This window comes from Pongo abelii, chromosome 9, assembly GCF_028885655.2.
Source record: "Pongo abelii isolate AG06213 chromosome 9, NHGRI_mPonAbe1-v2.0_pri, whole genome shotgun sequence".
Lineage (NCBI taxonomy): Eukaryota > Metazoa > Chordata > Mammalia > Primates > Hominidae > Pongo > Pongo abelii.
In genome coordinates, this window is record NC_071994.2 from 6,062,415 (window position 1) to 6,086,987 (window position 24,573).

Here is a 24,573-nt window from a genome sequence, read left to right on the forward strand (position 1 = left end):
CGGGTAACTTACTTCCTGGCCCGCGACCCTTGTCTGCATGAAGGAGTCGGGGGTGAATACAATTAGGGGGTGCCTGGAGCATTACACGGGGCAGTGCCGATAGATAAGTCGCGAGCATCAGCCAGGCACGGAGCTAAGCGATTTTACGCGCACGGCCTCCACGAGATGGCTCGTTTTACGGATGAGGAAACTGAGGCTCGGAGGGTGAGGAATCTCGTCCTAGACCCCATTCTGGCAGAGGTCGAGGACGCGAGCACCCGCGCGAGCCTCAGTTTCCCTCCCCTCCTCTCCCCGCGGACGCTCCGCCCCGCGGAGGCCCCGGGCCCGCCCTCCGCGCGCCTGGAGTCACCCGCCTGCAGGCGCCGCAGCCGGACCCGCCTCAGCCAATCCGCTGCTGCCGGCGTCGGGTGCGCTCGGCCTCGCCCGCGGCCCTCCTTCCCCGGCGCCCGCTCGCCGCTCGCTCACTCCACCGCCGCCGCCGCCGCCGCCGCTGCCGCTGCCGCACCTCCGTAGCTGACTTGGTGAGGCCCGGTCGCGCGCGGTGGGGAGGGTGGCGGGGCGGCCTTGCGGGCTGCGGGGGCCGGGGACCGGCGGGGCGCGGGGCTGCCGGGAACCGGACCTGGTGGGGGACGCCGCCGGAACCGGGGCGCCGAGAGGAACCCCGGTATTCCCCCCGGACGGCGGGGTTGTGGAGATCCTGAACCCAGAGAGAGGCCGGGGCTCCCCATGTCCCGCAGGGGATTGGGTCTGAGGGTCCGCCGGTGGTCGGTCCATCCGCAGGCGGGTCCCGTGCGGCCGCGGGAGGGATGCTCGGCCCTCCGGACTTGGCTGGACGCCTCCGGTCCGGGGCCAACGGGGCCGCCGGCTCCCTTGTCTCCCACTCCTTAATCCGCCCCGGACTGGATTGAGTCTGAGGGTCTGCCCAGGGGTCGGTCAGCCTGCGGGAGGCCGCGGGAGGGATGCTGGACGCTCTGGATGCTTTCCAGGATGCCTTCGCCCGGGGCCAGTAGGGCCTCCGGCTCCTGTCCCTGCCCATCCCACCCTGGCTCTGGAGAGGATTGGGTCTGGGGGTCCGCCCGTGGTTTGGTCACCTGCGCGCAGGTGCAGTGCGGCTGAGGGAGGGATGCTCGGCCCTCGGGATTCGGCAGGGCGCCGCTGACCCCATCCCAGCGTCCGTCTCCCCGGTCCCGCTCCCCACGCCCGCCCTCGCAGTGCAGCCGTCGGGACACGCCCTTGGCGCAGGGACTCCAGGCGCGGTCCGAGCGCTGCCGTGAGCAGGATGAGGGTGCCGGTCCCAGTGCCTGCTTGGGAGCGCCCCGCAGCCTCTCCCGTGCAGCGCTGGGTCAAGGGCAGGTGGGCGCGGAGCATGTGCCCAAGGTCGTGTCGGGCTGGGAGCGGCGGGGCCGCGGGAGGGTGGGGGTGTCACGTGGCCGTGCCCTGGCGAACTTGGCCTGCGAGCCCGACGGTGCGGTCAGGGCCACGCGGGGCAGCCCCTTCTCGGAGCCACCGCCGCGGCCAGCCAACAGCCGGCTTCTTTCGGTTTGTCAGGAAAGGCCGTGGGTCAGCGTCTTTATAATGTAAATCCGCCCTTGGCTTTCGTTAAAGCCGCAGGACTCAAAGATGAGGGCTGATCTTACTTTAAAAAAAGAAAACAACTCAGAGAGTTAAAAATCCCAACTAATTACCAGGTTAAATACATAACAAAGTTAATATTCCCAACTCGGCACAGGCTTTCGGTTCCTCTCGGCTCCGTGTGTTATAAAATATTTAAGGGCAGATTTTAGTAGGAAGCCGGTAACTTTGTAAGTTACCGAATAAAATGAAAATCGGTTTTACCTTTTGCAACGGTGTATTTTGTTACACCATTTTCTTCCACAGGTGTCCGGTTTCTGGTCATTCCAGATATGCAAGCATGTTTATTTCATTCTAAGCCACAAACCAAGTGAATAAAAAATGGCTGAGCACTGGTCTTTTATTTATGCCAGGAAGCACCCCCACCCCCAGGCCTTTCCAAATTCTTTAAGGAGACTCTGACCGAGTGAACGTAGCAATAAATTGAGGACATTAGTGTCGCTGAGAATGCACACCGCTGAGGCCAGCGAGCATCCAGCTGTCAGTTGGTCTGGGGACCATCAGCATTCACAGCTGGTTCTTTGGATTGGTTTTGCCTCAATACCAAGAACCTGTGGCCTGCTTTTCGCATGTAAATTACTGGTTTCCTTCCTGTGAAGCATTGCTAGACTAGACCTTGCACTTGAACTCTATCTTAACAGTTGGAATCAAACAATAAAAAGGGCCAGGTTTGGGAGTGCACACACTTTGTTTCAAAGTGGCAGAAATTGACATCATGCACAGGCCAAAATAACGTTTCGAGTTGGTACTAAAAACAAGCCGCCTACCCTGGAGGGGAAGAGAATTAAACTGGGTCCCTTCCGATGCTGCTGCGGCTGCTGCGTTTGGCCTCGGCCCCGGACCAGTGGTCACCGAGCGGTCAAGCTGGGCCTCCGGGGAGTCCTGGAACGAGGGCCTGCCCTTACCCAACCCTGGCCCCGCGTGCTCATTCATAAAAACACCGTCAGTTTTCACTGGGGCTTCACAGGGAGCCCCTTTTAGACGCGCCCTGGGCTCTTGAGCGCGGTGCCTGCGTTTCTGGCTCGTTGGATGCAGCATCTGTCATCAGAAGCACTGAGCACCGAGCTGTCCCCACAGCTGGGCACCGCAGGGCTCGACCTTCCCACGGAGAGGTGCGTTGCGTTTCTCCCGCTGTCGCTGGGGTGGCCACAGGGACGCGCGCCAACTCGCTCCGGAAGGTCTCTGTGGGCACGGCGGGTGGAACAGGATCCGAGCGCCTGGGACACGCCAGCCCGGGGGCGGGGCTGCTGCTGACCTTTCCCCTACTTTTCTCAGCCGTCACGTGACGCCCGCCCGGGGCTTGGGGGAAGGGGCGGGGCGCGAAGCCGCAGTTGCTGGCGGTGCCCTTCCGAGGACGCTTTCCAAGCGAGCAATTAAACTTGCTGCCCGAAATCTAAAGGCGCAGGGGCGGTGGCAGCGGCGGCGGGAGGCGGAAACCGGAGCCTCCGCGGGCCAAGGGCTGCTTCTGCACTTTGATCGCTTGCATTTTTTCCTTTGTTGGAAAAAATGTTTAGTCACTCTGCATAGTTATTATTGGCAGGCCAGAGATCTGTTGCTGGTGGAAGCCTGAACTTGAATTCCGGAAGAATTGGTGCTTTAAGAATTAAAATGGCTGTTCGAGATTGTTTGTTTAAAGTGTGTTGGAGAGAATCTCTCCAACACACTTTACAGAGGCCTCACTTGTCTTCTGCCAGTCTTGAGCTTTTCTTGTGAAGACATTTTTTTGTTTTGTTTTTACAAATAAGCGATATAAGCACACGATGCAAAGTTAAAGAGGCACAAATGGGCCCGGCCCCGTGGCTCACGCCTGTAATCTCAGTGCTTTGGGAGGCCGAGGTGGGAGGATTGCTTTGAGACCAGGAATTCGAGACCAACCTGGGCAACAGAGCCAGACCCCTGTCTCTGCAAACAATTAGTAGGGCCTGGTGGAGTGCATCTGTGGTCCCAGCTACTCAGGAGGCTAAGGTGGGGGGATGGCTTCAGCCCAGGAGGTGGAGACTGCAGTGAGCTACGATTGCACCACTGCACTCCAGCCTGGGTGACAGCCAGACCCTGTCTCTATTTTTTTTTTTTTTTTTTTGAAAAGGTGCAGATACAGAGTAGAGTCCTTCTCACTTGGTTCCCCTCTCCAGATGCCACCACTATTACCAATTTCTTTGACGACATGTACAGGATATGTTTTTTAAACAAATTGATTGCTTAACATAAGTAAGGACTTTTTTCTGCTTGCTAGCTTCAAATATTTGTTACCTTGTGTAAATTTCAACTTTTACCCCATCCAAATGTCGGGTGAAAGTTGGATCCCCAGCAGGCCCTGGGCTGAGGCCAGCTACCCTATTTGGGTAACTTGACAGCCTCAGAAGTGTCTGCCTTTGCCTTTTTTTTTTTTTTTTTTTTTTGTGAGGATCGTTCTTTGGTCCAGGAACGTCTTTGGAAGTTAACAATGAAAGAAATCATGCTGCTAAGTGAGGCATGCCTCTCCGGGGTGTGCAGGAGGGTCACGGTCACCTTGGAGGGTTGGGCAGTAGGATGGGTACCACTCTGCTTCCTGAGGGATATAGGTTAGGCATTGGACACCAAGTCCTTTAGGTTAAGAAAGGAAGGCTTCATACTCCTGATGCTGGTGGTTTGTGGTACCCAGCCCAGGAGCTGGAGAGCCAGCCTGCATTCTTCCTGTTCCCTAAGCCCCCACATGCGGCCGGGGCTAAGTGCTGCTACTTCTTCCTAAGCCTTCCTCATTATTTCAGTGGCCTAGAGCAGGCATTCAGATATGTGTTGAAGGAATGACAGAACATTTGAGACATCCTTTCTTTTCCTTTTTTTTTCTTTAGTGACAAGGTCTTGCTGTGTTGTCCAGGCTGGAGTGCGGTGGCGCAATCATAGTGCACTCCTGGCCTCAAGTGATCCTCCCACCTCAGCCTCCCAAAGCACTGGGATTACAGGCATAAGCCCCCTCGCCCTGCCCGAGGCACCCTTTTTCCACTCCGGATTGCCACAACTGCCTGACGAGGGGCACTGTTATTCCTGTTTGTGTTATGGGAAGTTCCTGTGAGGGACGCAGGGAGCAGAGGAGCATTTGGGTCCCCCCTCAATGCACCTTCCTTCATGCTGCTACTGTGGCTGAGGACATCTGGACCCGAGACCACGTCCCTATTCTCTCCCCACAGCAAGCTGCTAGCTCTCTGCAGTGACGTCTGCTTCGCCCACCAGCCCTGGCTCACTCGGGGGGTCCTGTGGTCATCGAGTCACACTGAGTCACCACAGACAGCATTCCTAGTGCTGTGTTCTGATGCCCTGGAGAGACTGTCAGCTGAGCGCAGTGGCTCACGCCTGTAATCCCAGCACTTCGGGAGGCCGCGACGGGCGGATCATGAGGTCAGGAGATCGAGACCAGCCTGGCCAACACAGTGAAACCTCGTCTTTACTAAAATACAAAAAAGTAGCTGGGCATGGTGGCACACGCCTGTAATCCCAGCTACTCGGGAGGCTGAGGCAGGGGACTCTCTTGAACCCAGGAGTCGGAGGTTGCAGTGAGCCGAGATAGCGCCACTGCACTCCAGACTGGTTGACAGAGCAAGACTCTGTCTCAAAAAAAGAAAAGAAAAGAGAAGAGACGAAACTGTCATATGCTATCACTGAAATTTGACTTTTTATAAAACGATTCTTCATTTATAAAAGCATTTATCCCTGATTTGCCAACTGTCATCTCCTCTGGTGCCCTGAAAAAGATTTAATACATGGAGGTTTGCTTTCCTTTTTCTTTATTTCCTTCCTTCCTTCCTTTCTTCCTTCCTTCCTTCCCTTTCTTTTCTTGGAGATTTTGTTTCATTTTTCTTTCTTTCTCTCTTTTCTTTTCTTTTCTTTCTTTTGAGGAAGTCTCACTCTGTTGCCCAGGCTGGAGTGTAGCGGTATGATCTCGGCTCACTGCAGCCTCTGCCTTCTGGGTTCAAGCGATTCTCCTGCCTCAGCCCCCCAAGTAGCTGGGACTACAGGTGCATGCCACCATGCCTGCCTAATTTTTGTATTTTTAGTAGAGATGAGTTTCACCATGTTGGCCAGGCTGGTCTTGAGTTCCTGACCTCAGGTGATCTGCCTGACTCAGCCTCCCAAAGTGCGGGGATTACAGGCGTGAGCCACTGCGCCAGGAGTTTTTTTTTTTTCCGAGGCAGGATCTTGCCTTGGTGCCCAAGCTGGAGTGCAGTGCCATGGTGCCATCATAGCTCAACGTAATCTCCCATTTGGGCTCAAGGGATCCTCCTTCTTCAGCCTCTTACATAGCTAGGACCACAGGCATATGCCACCACACCTGGCTAATTTTTTATATTTTTTGTAGAGACAGGCCTCACTATGTTGCCCAGGCTGGTCTTGAACTCCTGGCCTTAAGTGACCCTTTCACTTTGGCCTCCCAAAGCGTTGGGATTCCAGGCATGAGCCACCACGCCGGGCTTCCTGGTTTCTTTATACTTCTTCAAATACACAGTAGCGCGATGTGATGTCTAGTACAGTTTGCGCAAAATACAACCACAAATTGCTAAAAGGTATACATCGAAGTTAGAAGGTATCAAATGCTGGTATTGAGATTTGGCATGGGGTGGGGGTGCAACAGGTACGAAGAGAAATCCACATTCCTAGAGGGTTGGCATTGGCACCCCAGGGCTACAGTTGGAAACGGACAAAGAATGTGTTCCCGCAGTAAAGACCTAACGGGTGTCAGAGCTGGCTGCCCTGTCCTCCTGCAGTTTGCCGGAGGAGGTGAGGGCATCCTGCATACTTTATGTGAGGCAAACACTTGCTCAAGGTCACAGGTCTGAGTAATTGGTAGAGCTGGGATTTGAACCCAGATCTGTGTGTTTTCTTTCCCTTTCCCAGGCTGCTTCCCAGACCACTGGGCAGCCAGAGGGCCTGGGTTTTGGAGGCCCCCACTCCCTACCCCATGCAGACTGGATGTGACACCTGTCATTCCATGTCACACGAGTTTTGTGAGGATCCAATCAGAGGTCAGATGTGAAGAAAGTTTTGAGTGTGTGAAGTAAATACAGGTTCTAGCAAACAATGTCCTGGCTGCAGGCGGGATTTAGGGACACCAATGTATTTTGCAGTCCCCACATTAGAAGTTCAGTTCAAGTTCAGTTGGAATTAGAAGTTCAAGTTGTTGTATTCTGTGCAAAGGTGAAGAATATGCATGGGAGATACAGGGGACACTGCTCCTGTTGTCTTAGGGACATTTGTGGGAACAATATACTGGTACGAAGAGGGGGTTTAGGATGTCCTTTGGGCAGGTGTAGGTCTCCTTCTTGCAGTCTGAGCTCCTGCCTGAGTGCCGATGCTGGCTAAAGGCAGGGCAGGCACAGTGGGAAAGAAGTAGCAGCTGTTTAACTTCTGGTGGGCTTCTGAATAGCTAGGTCAGATAACTGGGTCTGTCAATACATTGGATATCTTCTCTATAAAATTGTGAATCTCTGTGGCTTTTCCCAATTTTTTTTAAGATCATATTTGTCTGTATTTATCTAACCATTACTTATTGATGTGGTGCACTATAAGGTCTAAATTTGAATTGGCTTAATTTTTGTTTTTTTTGAGATGGAGTCTCGCCCTGTCACCTGGGCTGGAGTGCAGTGGTGCAGTGGTGCAATCACGGCCCACTGCAACCTCCGCCTCCCGGGTTCAAGCAATTCTCCTGCCTCAGCCTCCCAAGTAGCTGAGATTAGAGGCATGCACCACCGCACCCAGCTAGTTTTTGTTTTTTAGTAGAGACAGGGTTTCATCATGTTGGCCAGGCTCGTCTCAAACTCCTGACCTCAAGTGTTCCCCCGGAATTGGCTTAATTTTTACAGTACTTGGTAAGACAGGGTCTTGCTGTGTCATCCAGGCTAGAGTGCAGTGGCGTGATCATAGCTCACTCTAACCTCAAACTCCTGGGCTCGAGCGATACTTGCAAGTAGCTGGGACCACAGGCATGCACTACCCACACCTTGGTTAATTTTTTGTATTTTTTGTAGAGATGGGGTCTTGCTACATTGCCCAGATTGGTCTTAAATACCTGGGCTCAAGCAAACTTCCTGCCTCTGCCTGCCAAAGTATTGGGATTACAGGCATGAGCCACCATACCCAGTTCAGAATTCCTTTTATTTTATTTTTATTTTTTGAGATGAAATCTCCCTCTGTCACCCAGGCTGGGGTACAGTGGCATGATCTCGGCTCACTGCAACCTCTGCCTCCCGGGTTCAAGCGATTCTCCTGCCTCAGCCTCCCGAGTAGCTGGGATTACAGGCGCCCGCCACCACACGCAACTAATTTTTGTATTTTTAGTAGAGACGAGGTTTCGCCACGTTGGCCAGGCTGGTCTTGAACTCCTGACCTCAGGTGATCCACCCGCCTCAGCCTCCCAAAGTGCTGGGATTACAGGCGTGAGCCATCGTGCCCAGCCCAGAATTCCTTTTATAACCTGACAACCCATTATATTGACCACATAAATGTGAATAGTCCATTATGATAAACTTCAGTACAGGAAATCCACTGTGTGGCCAATTTAAATAATGTGACTATTGAATGATCAGTCATGAATTCAAGACACAACCTTTCATAATGAAAGCTCCAGGCTGGGCGTAGTGGAGCACACCTGTAGTCCCAGCTTAGGCTGAGACAAGAGGATCTCTTGAGCCAGGAGTTCAAGGTCACGCTCGGCAACAGAACAAGACCATGTCTTATTAAAAAAAAATAATAATGAAAATTCCTTCACCTTTCTTGTTCATGAAACCCTCCAAAAAACAAAAGGTGAGTCTCACATTCTCACTTCTAAGGTGCTTCCATCAGTTTGGGAAACAATTTCTTTTTTTTTTTTTCTTTTTTGAGGTGGAGTTTCACTCTTGTTGCCCAGGCTGGAGTGCAGTGGTGGGACCTTGGCTCACTGCAACCTCTGCCAACCGGGTTCAAGCAATTCTTCTGCTACAGGCACCCACCACCATGCCCAGCTAATGTTTTCTATTTTTCGTAGAGATGGGGTTTCACCAAGTTGGCCAGGCTGGTTTTGAACTCCTGGCCTCAGGTGATCCACCCGCCTCGGCCTCCCAAAGTGCTGGGATTATGGGCATGAGCCAACACGCCCAGCCAAGTTTGGGAAATAACTTCTATTTGTGTGTATACACATTTACTGGAAAAGTACAAGGGCACCATTACAGATGTGCACATCTGCAATTGAATAACGATGTGGCTCATACAGTGCAGAGAGCACACACCCACACTTGCCCAGAGAAGAGGAGCTGCTGCTTTTTTTCCTTCCCATTATTGCTAATTTTTGCCCGCATCTCAGTTCAGAAAAGCTATGAACTTCACTGCACATGTGTGTTAGTTCTAGGGAAACCCCTGGGCTGCTGATGTCCTTCCAGAGCCTTCCTGGTACTTCCCTTGAAGTTCTTTGGGCAGCAGTGAGGAGGCCAAGGCCAGATTTTTGCCACCTTGGAAATCATGCATGTTGTGAAGGTGGTTTCCCCGAGCTGGAGCCAGTCCCGGAGGCTGGCACTAGCTTTCTAGCGAAGCAGAACCTTCCCAGGCATTGGTCACCCAGGCATCCAAGAATGTGTTGTAGATGATAAGATAACTGCCCTGCCCTTCGCCAGAGACACTGCTTCTGACCCTGCCTACAGTGCCTTTTCCAGTTTTTCCAGGGATGGGGCCCATGTCATCCAGCCTCACACTTTCTCTGTTCCTAGAGGCCCTGCCTGCTATGCCTGCTGAGCTAAGCTGTCACTTCCCATGGGTAACCTTTTCTCAGAGGATTTCCAACACAGTTGTTTACCGCCGGAGGAGATGGGCAGCTGTTAGCTAGGTTTGAATAGAAGGCAGAGCCTGCTCCTGTGTGCATGGGCACTGTGCAATGCTAGTGGGAAGACTGCAGCATGTGAATAATTTTACAGTTGGCACTGATGGTGTTTGTACTTACTGGAGTTTTATTGCTGGCTGCAATCTCATCATTTTGGTTACAACAGTGACCTAATTTTATATTGTGTTGTAACTTTAGGAATCCTAAGTAGAACTTTTTGTGTAGTACCTACCACTTTACTTTGGGAGTTAAGAGTATAAGTTTTGGAGTTGGACCTGGGTTTTTTGTTTGTTTGTTTGTTTGTTTGTTTTTTGAGACAGAGTCTCACTCTGTCACCCAGGCTGGAGTGCAGTGGTGCAATCTCGGCTCACTGCAACCTCCACCTGCTGGGTTCAAGAAATTCTCTTGTCTCAGCTTCCCTAGTATCTGGGACTACAGGCGCATGCCACTACGCCCAGCTAATTTTTTGTATTTTTAGTAGAGACAGGGTTTCACCATATTGGTCAGGCTGGTCTCGAACTCCTGACCTCAGGTGATCTGTCTGCCTCGGCCTCCCAAAGTGCTGGGATTAGAGGCGTGAGCCACCGCGCCTGGCCTGGACCTGGGTTTGATTTCCAGCCCTGCTATTTGCTGGCTGTGACACTGGGCAAGTTTCTTGACATGTAAGCCCTGGTTTTCTCATTAGTACATGGAGATAGCCCTAGTACCCATTTCCTAGGGTGCTAGTGGGAATTAAATGATCTAATGCTAGTCAAATACATCAATATAAAAATATATATGGGTCACATTGTCTAGCATATGCTAAAGGGTTTGGTAAAAGGAGTGTTCTGGGTCGGGCGCAGTGGCTCATGCCTATAATCCCAGCACTTTAGGAGGCCAAGGTGGACGGATCACTTGAGGACAGGAGTTCAAGACCAGCCTGGTCAACATGGTAAAAACCCATCTCTACTAAAAATACAAAATTAGCCAGGCGTGGTGGTGCATGCCTGTAATTCCAGCTCCTGGGAAGGCTGAAGCAGGAGAATCACTTGAACCCAGGAGGCAGAGGTTGCGGTGAGCTGAGATCATGTCACTGCACTCCAGCCTGGGTGATGGAGCAAAACTTCATCTCAAAAAAAAAAACGAATGTGCTGTAACTTCATTATTAAAAGCACAAAAAGGAATCTTTATGTCTTACCTACCTACCTTCCCACCTACCTATCTATTAGTATCTCCATACCTGTTGATTGCAAGGCTATGTGGAAAGACTTCTGCCCCACTCAGAAATTATTTACATATTTCAGTTGCTATAAAGACCATTTTCTTGGAAGTCCGTTGTCACGTATCAAGTTTTATTGTTTGTTTTATATTACAGAGGCAAGTCCCATATCTCCGTTTTCCTTGGGTGTGTTTTGAAACCTGGCAATGCACGGTGCATCAAGCTGACCTTTCACCTGCTTTCCTCGGCCACCTGCCTGTCTCAGCTCTGCAGGATTGGGAGTGCAGGGGTGGGGAGGTTTGCTCAAAGGGCATAGGGACCTGTGTTATGAGTGTCTTCTTGATGACGTGGCCAGTGTTAGGATTCATAGGCCAATGACTTCAAATGAGGTGAAAGGTTTTGGTTAAAAGGAATTGATTACGGAGAAAGGGAACAAAGTGAACACTTTGAAAAAACAAAGTACCAGAGCAGTTTATTGGCCAAGGATTTGGGGGATATTGAGCAAAGTTGTTAAAATGAAGATAATCGTCAGCAAAATTGAAGATGTGTTATCACCTTCCCCCCCACGATTGTTGATGTAGCATTCAGCATTGGAGAACTGTCTGTAGTCTTCAGGATTCAATTCGGATGACAGAAGGATTCATGTCCTTGAGAAGTGTATTTGGAAGACTGGACACATAACTCACAAGTGAAGGTCATTTGCCAGCCGGTGCAGGTGACATTGCTAAATGTCTCTTGTAGAATTTCTTGGGGAGTTTGGATTCGTGGGCTGCCCCCTAAAGTGCTGGGAGCTTTAAGCTAAGTATGAAGAAAGGAGAAAACAGAAATGGAAAAAGAGCTGAAGAACTCCCAGCTGCGAGCCAGTTAGTGGCATGGGTCAAGGCTGGTGGGCCTGGCGGAGGGGCAGGTGACAGGGAGAGCTGAGCTTGGAAGGTGGTAGGAACAACCACGGAATAGGTGAGCTGGAGACGGGACAGTGGATTTGTGACAATTGTGATGAAGGGGTTGCGGCCTTGGCTGGGGCCTCTTATTCTGCATCTCTGTGTGGTTCCGAGAGCAGATTAGCATAAGGTGCTTAAGTGCTCTGGCACAGACCTCAGTGATGAGTCCCTTCATAGCCTCCAGGATGGCATGTGGCCTGGCTCCCGTGCTCCACCTGGGAGTTGGTGGGCACCCAGTGTGCTCTGGGCAAGGAGGTCTGTGTGAGCTCCCAGCAGGTGGGCTCCAGGTGGGCAATCTCCACCCCCCATCCCCCAACCCCACTCAGCATTTCTTTTTTTTTTTTTTTTTTTTTTTGAGACAGGGTCTCACTCTGTTGCCCAGGCTGGAGTGCAGTGGCACAATCTGGGCTTGCTGCAGCCTCGACCTCCCAGACTCAAGAAATCTTCCCACCTCAGCCGCCAGAATGGCTAGGACCACCGGTGTGCACCACCACGTCCAGCTAACTTTTTGTGTTTTTGGCAGACAAGGAATTTTGCCAGGTTGGCCAGGCTGGTCTTGAATTCCTGGACTCAAGCAATCTTCCCGTCTTGCCCTCCCAAAGTGCTGGAATTTCAGGCGTGAGCCACTGTGCCTGGCCTCCCACTCAGCCTTTCAGGGCTCGTGTCCACTTGGGGCAGAGGCACAGGCCAGGCCCTAGCCACCGTGCCAGCTTCTTAGAAGTGATTTCTGTACTTTCAGTGAAAATAGACACATCCGCAGCCCCATGACAATGCCAGACGATGTGTTGTTTTTGGCGTGGTGGAGGCCGCCTGGGTGTTGCCGCCACCTCCCATTTACCCCATAGCTGGCCTGGGGGCACACAGCAAGGAGGGGTCTTAGGTCAGGAACAGTCCTCAAGGGTCTGCCTGTTTTACTTACCCAGAGCTGCCTCCTCCACGAGTCCATTCCCAGGGCTAGTTCGGGATTCCTGTCCGAGGGCTCCATGATGATTTGAGGGAACGAGTGAGTGACAGGGGAGAGGTTAAGTTCCCTTTTCATCCATCTGTATTTTTCTGTATTTTCTCATTTCTTCCTTTTAACTTTTCTTCCTCCTTCTCTTTTCTGCCTTTCTCTCCAGTAAAAGTGTTCTCTCCTCTAGCCATCCTTGAACATGGGGCATAGGTGCACGCCCTGCCGTGCAGCTTGGATCCCAGTGGTCACGCTGTGTAAACTTTGTCCCCCAGGACACCACCTTTCCCCACCAGGGCTGTGACATGTCTCCGAGACCTGGGCATGGAAGAAAATTGCAGAAGGAGAGGGGCTGCAGATAGGCCAGCCCCTGGGGTGGCATGAATTAAAGAGCCATTGGGCAGGTCTCTCTGGGAAGTCTCTGTATGGGGGTGGCTTGGAGAAAGGAAGGCTGGGCTGTAGAGCGGACGTGTTGCTGGTGGGACACGCGGGCCCGGGGACCTTCACATCAGCAGGTTCTGGGGACTGGAGTGAACAGCGCTAGTCCATCCCTACTTCTTCCCAGGCAGGGCAGGTGCCGGCGTTCTCAGTAAGAGAAACCCTGGGGAGGATGCGGGCACGTGGGCAGGTGGCGAGATTTATTGTCAGCTGGTGAAGTTTTGGCTGGGTGAAGACGTGCTTGGAAGGTCAGGTGCAGTGTGCTCAGGTTGAAGCTAAAGTCCTGGGGGGCTGGCTGACTCCCGGGGTGCAGGGGGAACCACCTACTAGTTCAGAAGCCAGAGGGACCCAAGGCAGCAGCAGATGGACTGGGGCCAGCTTGTGTGCCTGGTGGCCTCCCCCAGGAGGAAGAAGGAACGGGAAGTGGGGCTGGCCCACAGAGACTAACGGTTTAGTTGTACACCGTGAGTGGGACATGGCAGAGCCCCCACCAGCCCGAGGAGGCGGACGCCTGCTTGCCCAAGCCTCAGGCCATGCCGTGCCCCTGCCACCCTCCTCACTACAGCCTCAGGAAGGCTGAAGGGGTGAGCAAAGAGGCTGCCCAGTGTCGGTGGCCTGGATCCAGACGCAGGCCCGGCTGCCAGCTGGCCTGAGGGCCCTTTCTCCCAGCGTGCTGGGGCTCCCAGCCACAGTGCCCAGTCTGGCAGGGCGTGCCCAGGACCCCAGGGAAGGCTTCCGGGAAGGGGAGTTGTAACACACGGGTGCCCTGGCCTCCTGCCCCCGATGAAAGGTGCTGGGGAGGAGAAAACGCAGTGAGCCTGGTGAGGGACTCCCACGCAGGTGGGAGGTGGAGGGCCCTGACCCCGGCCTGGCTGTAGCGGACAGGTGGCCCATTCTGGACACACAGAAGCAGAAGGAACACAGGCTGCAAAGTGGCGGAGGGTGCCCCCCTCTCCAAGAAGCCCCTGGCTGGGGCCGATGTGGTGGCGATGGCGAGGTAGGCAGGGCACTCAGACGCCCTGGGAAAGCTGACTTGGGAGACACAGGGAGATGGGGTGTCGAGCAGCGGGCGGGACTCAGCGAGGGCAAAGAGGGCAGGATGACCACATCAAGAAGGAACTGGACCTTTGGTAGAGCAGGCAGGGCAGGACAGGAATGAGGAAGGCTGCCCCAGAAGCCAGGGGTGCCCACGAACACCATGCTCTTTTTCTACCCCCATTAAAATACGATGCTGCAACACGGACACGGCCACTGTTTGCTTCTTTGTTTGCAACAGTGAAAAAGTGAACAGAGAAGTTCCCTGAGCCCCAGCAGGGACACAGGAGCAGACTGGTTCCTGCCAGCAGGGGGGTGCAGGACAGCAGGGCCAGGGCTGTGTGGGTTGGCTTGGGGCAGCTCGGAACTCAATGTGGACAAGAAGCAAGTTGCAGGAGCGCGCACAGAGTAGGCAGCATTTGTGTGGGCCTCGAACGTGTGTGGTGGCACTGTATGCACTTGTAGATACTCAAATACGTAGGGAAAGATGAGCCCCGCATTCTGGGGACAGGGAGAGGAGGTTGTATCTATTGCATCTTAGAAATTTTTGCAGGGCTGGGCACCTGTAATCTCAGCAGCCTGGGAGGCCAAGGAGGGAGGACTGCTTGAGTCCAGGAGTTCAAGACCAGCCTGGGCAACATAGTGAGATCCCATCTCTACAAAAACAAAAATAAACAAACAAACTGGTGAGGGTGGGGTGGGGGGGACATTCTAAATCAATACAGCAAAATGTTAAATTTGTTCATTCCAGGAGGGTACACAGGTGTTATTCTCTGCTTGCCTGTGTGTTTGCAGTATCTTGTGATTTAAAGCATTTAAGCCAGAAAACAGTCTTGCTGTATAATATAGTAAAGTTCACTGGGGCTTGTGTGTGTGTGTTTTGAGATAAGATCTCGTTCTGTCACCCAGGCTGGAGCGCAGTGGCGTGATCATGGCTCACTGTAGCCTCAACCTCCCGGGCTCGAGTGAGCCTCGCCCTTCAGCCTCCCAAGTAGCTGGTACTACGGGTGCTCACCACCACGCCTGGTTTATTTTTGTATTTTTAGTAGAGATGAGGTTTTGCCACATTGCTCAGGCTGGTCTCAAACTCCTAGGCTCAAGCGCTCTGCCCGCCTTGGCCTCCCAAAGTTTTTGTGAGGCTTATCTGAGGTCCAGGAATATATTAGTGACTGGCCTTCTTCCACCTGGACACCCCACCTCACCCCTACTCCTTCTCCCTAAGCACCAGGTCCTTGGAAGAGCTCTGCGCCCCTGGCCTTGGGCAAGTGGGCTCACCTGCCTCACCTGGCTGCTGTCTGTTTCCAGGAAGGTAAGGTTAGCCACCTGTGGTCCCAGTCCTGTTTTTGCCAGTGCGGTGAGGCCGCAGACCGATTTACTTTGAGGGATGCTGTTTGTGCTAAGTAAAGTATGTTACAGAAAGGCACGCAGAGGGCCAGGTTGGTTTTCTTTTTTTTTGGACGTAGTCTCACTCTCTCACCCAGGAGTGCAGTGGCCTGGTCTCGGCTCACTGCAACCTCTGCCTCCCGGGTTCAAGTGATTCTCCTGCATCAGCCTCCCAATTAGCTGGGAATACAGGCGCGTGCCACCAGATCCGGCTAATGTTTGTATTTTTAGTAGTGACAGGGTTTCACCATGTTGGTCAGGCTGGTCTTGAACTCCTGACCTACAGTGATCCTCCCACCTCGGCCTCCCAACGTGCTGGGATTACAGGCCTGAGCCACAGTGCCCGGCCTCGGGTTGGCTTTCAATGCAGGGGTACATCAAGGCAGGAAATGGGCTGACCACTCTCAGACTCTGGTCTGGGACCCTCTAGTCTCCAGGGCCAGGGAGGGAAGCGGGGTGCGGTGCAAATGGCTTTATCTGGTTATCATTCTTACGAGTTCCTCGGTTTTAGAGACATTAGGAACCCTCTGCCCTGTGTCTGGAGTGAGTGAGGCTGGCCCAGGAGCTGGGTGGCACTCACTGGGGTGGGTTGGCCTCCTTGAAGCCACGGCGCCCATGTCTTCTGCAGTCCCCTGGCTTTGTTTCCGGTGACTCAGAGGTGGGAGAAGCTGCCACTCTGCATCCACTCCCAGCTGGGTGAAAGGCAGGGAGCAGGTGTGCCCTCTTCTGGGGAGAGGTGAAGTCCCTGCGTGGGCCAGGAGCATGGCCTCCTGCCTGAAGAGGAAGCACCTGGAAGAGGCTGGCTGGGTGAGGCGGGAGGCAGGCACTGGGTGGCACTCGGGGAGGCGGGCACTGGGGGGAGGCGGGCACTCGGGGAGGCGGGCACTGGGGGGGAGGCCCTGCTTTTCCTTTCTCATCCTTTTTACACCAGGATCATAAAAATCCTGTTGGGTTGGGCAAGCAGGTGGTGACTGTTCAGGTATTTCCAGGTTGTGGGTAGTGGGGACGGGTTAAGAGGGCTTGGGCGTGGCCAACTTTCCACACGCTCTGGCCCTGGAAACCTTTGCTCCCCCTGGTTTTATCTTCCCTGGCTCCGGATGGGTTACGCCGTTTCTCTGCTGCCAGCCCTATTGTATTGGGTGGGCTATGGGGTGACAAGTGTGTGCTTCCCTTCCTGGGAGGGGAGGGCACCTGGGGCACTTGGAGTATCTGAGGAGCTCTCCAAACATGATATTTTTGAGCTCCGATTATAGCGGATGAATGTTTCATTTCATTCAACACATTCTAAAACATCAGGAGATCTCAAACATGCGTAGAAGAGACACTTGCCTACCGGGCTCACGCGGCCCTGCCCTTCACCCATTCTCACGCGTGGCTCCTTCCTACCCATCCCTCCATTCGTCCCACCCCAAGTGATTTTGAAGCAAGTCCCAGATATGATAAAAGATAAAATTAGGCTGGGCACAGTGGCTCACAGCACTTTGGGAGGCCGAGGTGGGCAGATCACCTGAGGTCAGGAGTCCAAGACCAGCCTGGCCAACATGGTGAAATCTAGGCTCTATTAAAAATACAAAAATCAGCTGGGTGCGGTGTCGTGCGTCTGTAGTCTCAGCTACTGGGGAGGCTGAGGCAGAATTGCTTGAACCCAGGAGGCAGAGGTTAAAGTGAGCCTAGATCGTGCTACTGCATTCTAGCCTGGGTGACAGAGCGAGACTCAACAGTCTCAAAAAAAAAAAAAAAAAAAAAAAAAGATACAATTGCATGTATCAATATGTTAGGATGTATCAATAAAAGATGGGAACCCTTTTTAAAAATAACCACTGCCTGAGTGCCATGGCTCACACCCACGGTCTCAACTACTCAGGAGGCTGAGGCAGGAGGATCGCTTGAACCCAGAGCTGCAGTGAGCTGTGATTGTGCCACTGCACTCCAGTCCGGGCAGCAGAGTGAGACTCTGTCTCTTAAAAAACATAACCACAATATCTTGTAATACCTAAAAGATAATTCACAGAAATTCCTTAATGCCATGAGGTAACAGTTGTTTTGAATGAGTCTTTTTTTAAATTTAATTTAATTTTAGATTTGGGGGTATGTGTGCCTGTTTGTTACACAGGCATTTTGCATACTGGTAGGGTTGGGTTTCTGGTGTACCCAGAGTGCCCTCGATGAAAGGGAAGAGAGTGAACATTGTACCTGATAGGTAATTTTTCAGCCCTTGCCCCGCTTCCTCCCTTCCCTTTTGGAATCCCCAGTGTCTGTTATTTCCATCTTTTTTTTTTTCTTTTTTTTTGAGACGGAGTTTTGCTCTTGTCCCCCAGGCTGGAGTGCAGTGGCTCTATCTCAGCTCACTGCAACCTCCGCCTCCCAGGTTCAAGCGATTCTCCTGCTTCAGCCTCCCAAGTAGCTGGGATTACAGGCGACTGCCACCGCGCCTGGCTAATTTTTGGTATTTTTAGTAGAGATAGGGTTTCACCATGTTGGCCAGGCTGGTCTCAAACTCCTGACCTCAGGTGATCCACTTGCCTCGGCCTCCCAAAGTGCTGGGATTACAGGCATGAGCCACCGTGCCCGGCCAATTTCATTCTTTTTTATGGCTGCTGAATGAGTCCTTAATGTGACCAGAGCATTATGCTGGACAGGATATGGAAGAAAAGAATAACATATCCACCCCCCACCATTATATATTTGAGGAGAGAATGGTTAGGTGCATAGACATTAAATAGATAACACTTCTTGAGACGGTATTTTTTGGTAACAGCTTTATTGAGATATTCATATACCATAAAATTCACCCATCTAAAGTGTACACTTCGGTGAGTTTGTTTGGGTTTTTTTTGAGACAGGGTCTTGCTCTGTTGCCCAGGCTGGAATGCAGTAGTGCAGTCACAGCTCACTGCAGCTTTGACCTCCCAGGCTCAAGTGATCCTCCCACCTCAGCCTCCTTAGTAGCTGGGACCACAGGTACACATCACCACACCCAGCTAATTTTTGTAGTTTTTGCAGAGACAGGGTTTCGCCATGTTGCCCAGGCTTTCAGTGGTTTTTAGTATATCCACAGAGTTGTGCAACTATCACCACAATCAATTTTGGAATGTTTTCATCACCCTAAGAAGATGCCCCCGACTCCTTACCCATGACCTCGCTGTCTTCCCATCTGCTCCAAGCCCCTGGCAACCACTAGTGTACTTTCTGTCTGTGCAGATTTGCTTGTTCCGGACATTTAGATAAATACATCAGCAATATGTGACCTTCTGTGTGGCTTCTTTCACTCAGCATCACATCTTCAGGGCCCATCCATGTTGCAGCAGGTGTCGGAGATCCATTCCTTTTCATTGTTGAATACTATTCCACAGTATGGATGGACCACGTTATATTTATCCATTTATCAGCAGAACGTATTGCCACTTTTTGGCTCTCATGAATGATGTCGTGAGTGTTCATGTGCAGGCTTTTGTATGGACATGTTTTCGGTTCTCTTGGGTATATATGTAGGAATGGAATTGCTGGGTCGTATGGTAAGTCTATTTTTCTACAAATTTTTTTTTTTTTTTTTTTTTTTTAAGGATCTCCCCTGTTACCCAGGCTGGAGTGCAGTGGTGCAATCACAGCTCACTGCAGCCTCCACTTCCTGGGCTCAAGCGATCCTCCTGCCTCAGCCTCCCAAGTTGCTAGGGTTACAGCGATGCACCACCATGCCCGGGTAATTTCTTTGATTTTTAATAGAGATGAGGTCTTGCCATGTTCCCCAGGCTGGTCTCGAACTCCTGAGCCAAAGCAATCCTCCTGTCTTAGCCTCGCAAAGTGCTGGGATTACAGGGGTGAGCCACTGCACCTGGCCCAATTTTTAATTTTTTTAAATTTGTGTTTATTATATAGGGACAGGGGCTTGCCACCTTGTGCAGGCTGGTCTGGAATTCCTGTGGCCTAAAGCAGTCTTTCTGCTTTGGCCTCCCAAAGTGCTGGGACTGCAGGTGTGAGCTACGGTGGCAGGCCAGTAACTCTGTATTTAAGCTTTTGAGGAACGGACAGACTGTTTGCCAACGTGGCTGCACCATTTGACCAGCCATGCATGAGAATTCTGATTTCTCCACATCCTCACCAACACTTGCTATCATCCATCTTTGTGATGCTAGCCATCCTCCTGAGTGTGAAGTGGTGTTTTCCTGTGGTTTATATCTGCACCCGCTATTGGCCACAGGAGGCAGTCTTAACTTGCAGTGGTCCCCCCTTATCCTTGGGGGGATACATTCCAAGACCCCTCATGGATGCCTGAATCTGTGGACAGTACCAAACCTATACAGTCAGCTTTGTATCCTCAGGTTCTGCTTCTGTGGATTTAGCCAACCAAGGATTGAAAATATTTGGGGAAAAAGAAAAAACCTAGATAATAACAAAAAATAATACAAAATAAAAATACAGCATAACAGCTGTTTACACAGCATTTATAAGGTATTCATTATTGTAAGTCATCTAGAGATGATTTAAAGTATACAGGAGGGTTGGGCGCAGTGGCTCACACCTGTAATCCCAGCACTTTGGGAGGCCGAGGTGGGTGGATCACCTAAAGTCAGGAGTTTGAGACCAGCCTGGCCAACGTGGTGAAACCAGGTCTCTACTCAAAATACAAAAATGAAGTCTGGGCGCGGTGGCTCACGCCTGTAATCCCAGCACTTTGGGAGGCTGAGGCAGGTGGATCACCTGAGGTCAGGAGTTCAAGGCCAGCCTGGCCAATGTACTGAAACCCTGTCTCTACTAAAAATACAAAAATTAGCCAGTCGTGGTGGTGGGGGCCTGTAATCCCAGATACTCGGGAGGCTGAGGCAGGAGAATCACTTGAACCCAGGAGGCAGAGGGTGCAGTGAGCCGAGACCGCGCCATTGCACTCCAACCTGGGCAACAAGAGCAAAACTCCGTCTCAAAAATAAATAAATAAAATAAAAATACAAAAATTAGCCAGACGTGGTGGTACATGCCTGTAGTCCCAGCTGTTCCAGAGATTAAGGCAGGAGAATCGCTTGAACCCGGGAGGCAGAGGTTACAGTGAGCCGAGATTGCACCACTGAACTCCCGCCTGGGGGACAGAGCGAGACTCTGTCTCAAAAAAAAAAAGTATACAGGAGGATGTGTGTAGGTTATTTGCAAATACTACACTATTTTCTATAAGGGACTGCACATTCATGGGTTTTGGTACCCACGGGGGTCCTGCAACTAGTCCCCCTCAAATTCCAGGGGACAGATGTGTATACGAGATGTTTTCCTGTGTAGTACTACTGTGTAGTAACTCCCTGCAGGCAGAGAGTGTTGGCAGCATGGATAGCCTGGGTAAAGGGGTGATTCACATCCCTGTCAGGAGGGAGTGGGACAGTGGGAGTTTTCATCATACTGCTCAGAATGGTGCACAATAGAAAACTATGATTTTTTTTTTTCTTTTTTGAGATGGAGTCTCACTCTGTCCCCCAGGCTGGAGTGCAGTGGTGCAATCTCAGCTCACTGCAACCTCTGCCTCCCAGTTCAGGCAATTCTTCTGCCTCAGCTTCCCGAGTAGCTGGGATTACAGGCACGCACCACCATGCCTAGCTAATTTTTGTATTTTTAGTAAAGACAGGGTTTCGCCATGTTGGCCAGGCTGGTCTTGAACCCCTGACCTCAAGTGATCCACCCACCTGGGCCTCCCAAAGTGCTGGGACTACAGGCATGAGCCACCGCGCCCAGACTGGAGTTTTCCATTTAATATTTTCAGATGGTGGTTGACCATGGATAATTGAGACTTCAAAAAGCAAAATCACTAGGCATGGTGGTTCACGCCTGTAATCCCAATAGTTTGGGAGGCTGAGACGGGTGGATCGCTTGAGTCCAGGAGTTCCAGACCAGTCTGGGCAAGGTGGTAAAACCCCGTCTCTACAAAATTACATAAATTAGCTGAGCATGGTGGTGCATGCCTGTAGTCCCAGCTACTCAGGAGGCTGAGGTGGGAGGATCACCTGAGCTTGGGGAGTAGAGGCTGCAGTGAGCCATGATCGTGCCACTGCACTCCAGCCTGGGCAATACAGCGAGACGCTGTCCCAAACAAACAAACAAACAAAGGTGCAAACTGTAGCTGAGGGGGGACTGCTGTAGGTGCAGCTATATCAGTGTTTTTAAGCATAAGGCCACTGATCACGGCCAGAACCCAGGGTGGGATTTACGCTCATTAGATTTTGCACAGGGAGCTCCTCTGGGCCTTGTTGGGTTCACTCATTTCTGCTCATGGCTCAAACAGGGAGAGGCTAGGTCAGGACAGCCCATCTCAGCTCCTGCAGAAGTAGAAAAGCAAATTGTGCACCTTAGGGGCATTTAGAACTCTTAGGGTTACCCTGAACCAGTCTAAATAAACAAGTCCTTCATTAAACTCAGATCACTCTGCAAGGGCGTTTCACTCCTAGAAAGGACACTGTAATTACCTCCAGCCTGACTCTTCCTATCAGAGGTTAGATTTCTGAGCAAGCGTCGGATACATACCTTTGGAGACACTTGGCTACTGATGCTATATTTAATCCACTGCTATGAGTAATGCCTTTGTGTTCTGTATGAAGCCCAGGAGATCTTATCAATCATGCAGAGGTGGCCAGTCACGTCACTTTATTTGCCACGGTGCATGCTTTGCAGAGTCCTCTTCTGGGATGCCTGCCTCATGGTTACCGCGAAGGCTTTGATGGGGAAGGGGGCTAAGAGTTAACTTTGAGGCCCGGTGCGGTGGCTCACAGCAGTAATCCCAGCACTTTGGGAGGCTGAGGTGGGCAGATCATTTGAGCTCAGCAGTTCAGGGACAACCTGGCCAATGTGGTGAAACCCTGTCTCCACTAAAAATACAAAAAATTAGCCAGGCATGGTGGCAGGCACTTGTAAGCCCAGCTACTCGGGAGGCTGAAGCATGAGAATCGCTTGAACCTGGGAGGCGGAGGTTGCAGTGAGCTGAGATGGCGCCACTGCACTCCAGCCTGGGCGACAGAGTGAGACTCCATCTCAAAAAAAAAGTTAACCTTGAGACTCCAGGGGAGTCTTACAGCTGCTTAGATAGCTTTTTGAGAAATGGTTCAGAGCTGCTTGCTTTGATGCCGTCTTCAACCCATGGCAAACATCTGCTTGGTGATCTTGCTGCTTTCAAAAATGGGATCCATTCCTTTAAAACTGGCCAGGCCATGGGAGTTGGCTGCATGCCTACTAAATAATATGTAAATACTATTGTTTTGTTGTTGTTGTTGTTGTTGAGATAGGGTCTCACTCTGTCACCCTGGCTGGAGTACAATGGCGTGATCATGGCTCACTGCAGCCTCTACCTCCTGAGCTCAAGGGATCCTCCTGCCTCAGCTTCCCAAGTAGCTGGGACTACAGGCCCACGCCACCACACCTGGCTAATTTTTTATTTTTTTTAGAGACGAGGTTTCGCCATGTTGCCCAGGCTGGTCTTGAGTTCCTGGCCTCAAGCGATCCTCCCACATCAGCCTCCCAAAGTGTTGGGATTACAGGTATGAGCCATCGTGCCTGGCCCATACATATTGTCGATTGCTTTGCAAATTGCTCTAAGCTGAAGTTATAGCTGGTGGAATGTAGTTTTGCCAAATTACTCTTTCAGAGTCACTGAGGCAGAGCTGGCAGGTTCTGTGCTGATACCTCCCGGGTATGTCGTCCTGCCTAGCTCCTCCCTCGCTCTGGCGATGTGGGGCATCTCCACCCGGATGTCCTGGTGACATTTCACATGTGGCAGGTCCAGACATGAATTCTCAGCTTCTGCCGCAGCCTGCCTCCTTCCCTCCCTGAGACTGTCCCTTGTCGGTACCTGGCTTCACTGAGTGGGTGGCTCAAGTCAGGAGCCCGAGTGCCCATTTCACCAGCACGTGCAGCTCAAGGTGCCTCTGCAGACTGTCTTGTGTGGGTCATTGTCCACACTGTCACTGTCCCTGTCACTGACAGACTGGGCCAGGCCCATGCACCTTCCTGGAAGACAGCCTCAGCTTCTTACTGGTCCTGCTTCCCCATCCCCACCCATACTCCATACAGCAGCCAGAGTGGTCTTTAGAACAGAAATAGTGGCAGGTTCCCCTTTCTCCAGGCCCTTGGATGCTTCTCCATTGCTAGCACAAAACCCTGCCACCTCCCACCGGCTGCCTCTGCCTTCCTCTCCAAACTTGGCCCCCTGCCCTTGAACCCAGACACCCTGTCCTTGACCCCAGCCACCTGCCCTTGACCCCAGACACCTGCCCTTGACCCCAGACACCTGCCCTTGACCCCAGCTACCCTGCCTTTGACCCCAGACACCTGCTTTTGACCTGACACCCTGCCCTTGACCCCAGCTGGCCTGCCCTTGACCTTAGCTGTCCTGCCACTGACCCAACACCCTGTCCTTGACCCCCCCGACACCCTGTCCTTGACCCCAGCCACCTGCCCTTGACCCCCAGACACCTGCCCTTTACCCCAGCCTCCTGCCCTTGACCCCAGCTTCCTGCCCTTGACCCCAGCTTCCTGCCCTTGACCCCAGCCTCCTGCCCTTCCTGCCTCCAGCTCTTGCCTGCTCTTCCCATGATTGCTCCTTCTCCTGGCTTCACTGTCTCCTGAGAGGTCCCCTTGGCACCTCCCCTTCCTGCACCAGAGCACTGCTCATGCATTGCTTATTAGCCCGGTCTAAGCTGTGGGAGGGCAGAGGGACCTTTTCTGCTGGTGCGCAGCTCTTCTCCTCGGCTGGCACGTTGGAGGCAGTCAACAAATATTTGTAATATGGACAGATATCTGAAGTCGGGTGCCTTTCTAGGGCCTGCCAGCGGATGGTTCTGTGTTTTGGCTGGTGGAGGACTGAGCCAGGCTGATTTCTGTAACAGGGGATCTTTGAAACTGTGATAGCCACTGATTTTGATCTCGCCTTCAGGGGGCATCAGTGGGTGAAAACAGGAAAATCATCCTGTGGTGAGAACACGCACACACACCCACACACACACACCACACACACATGCACCCACACACACCCACCCCCCCACACAATCACATATCACCACACACCCACACACACCCCCACCCCCCACACATACCACACACACGCCCACGCACCCCCCCCACACACTACACACACACCACACACACTCACCCCCCACACACAACCACACACACACCCCACACACACCCACACACACCACACACACCACACACA

General features: G+C 52.1%; 1 protein-coding gene across 1 annotated transcript in view; it reads left to right on the forward strand.

Annotated features, from left to right (window-relative positions):
* Positions 1–385: 385 nt before the first annotated feature.
* CPT1A (carnitine palmitoyltransferase 1A) overlaps positions 386–24,573 on the forward strand; it is an 89,897-nt gene continuing 65,709 nt past the window's right edge. Inside the window, exon 1 of the mRNA XM_024255747.3 lies at positions 386–521. The gene's annotated coding sequence lies outside the window, so the exon portion shown is untranslated. The remainder of the gene's footprint in view (positions 522–24,573) is intronic.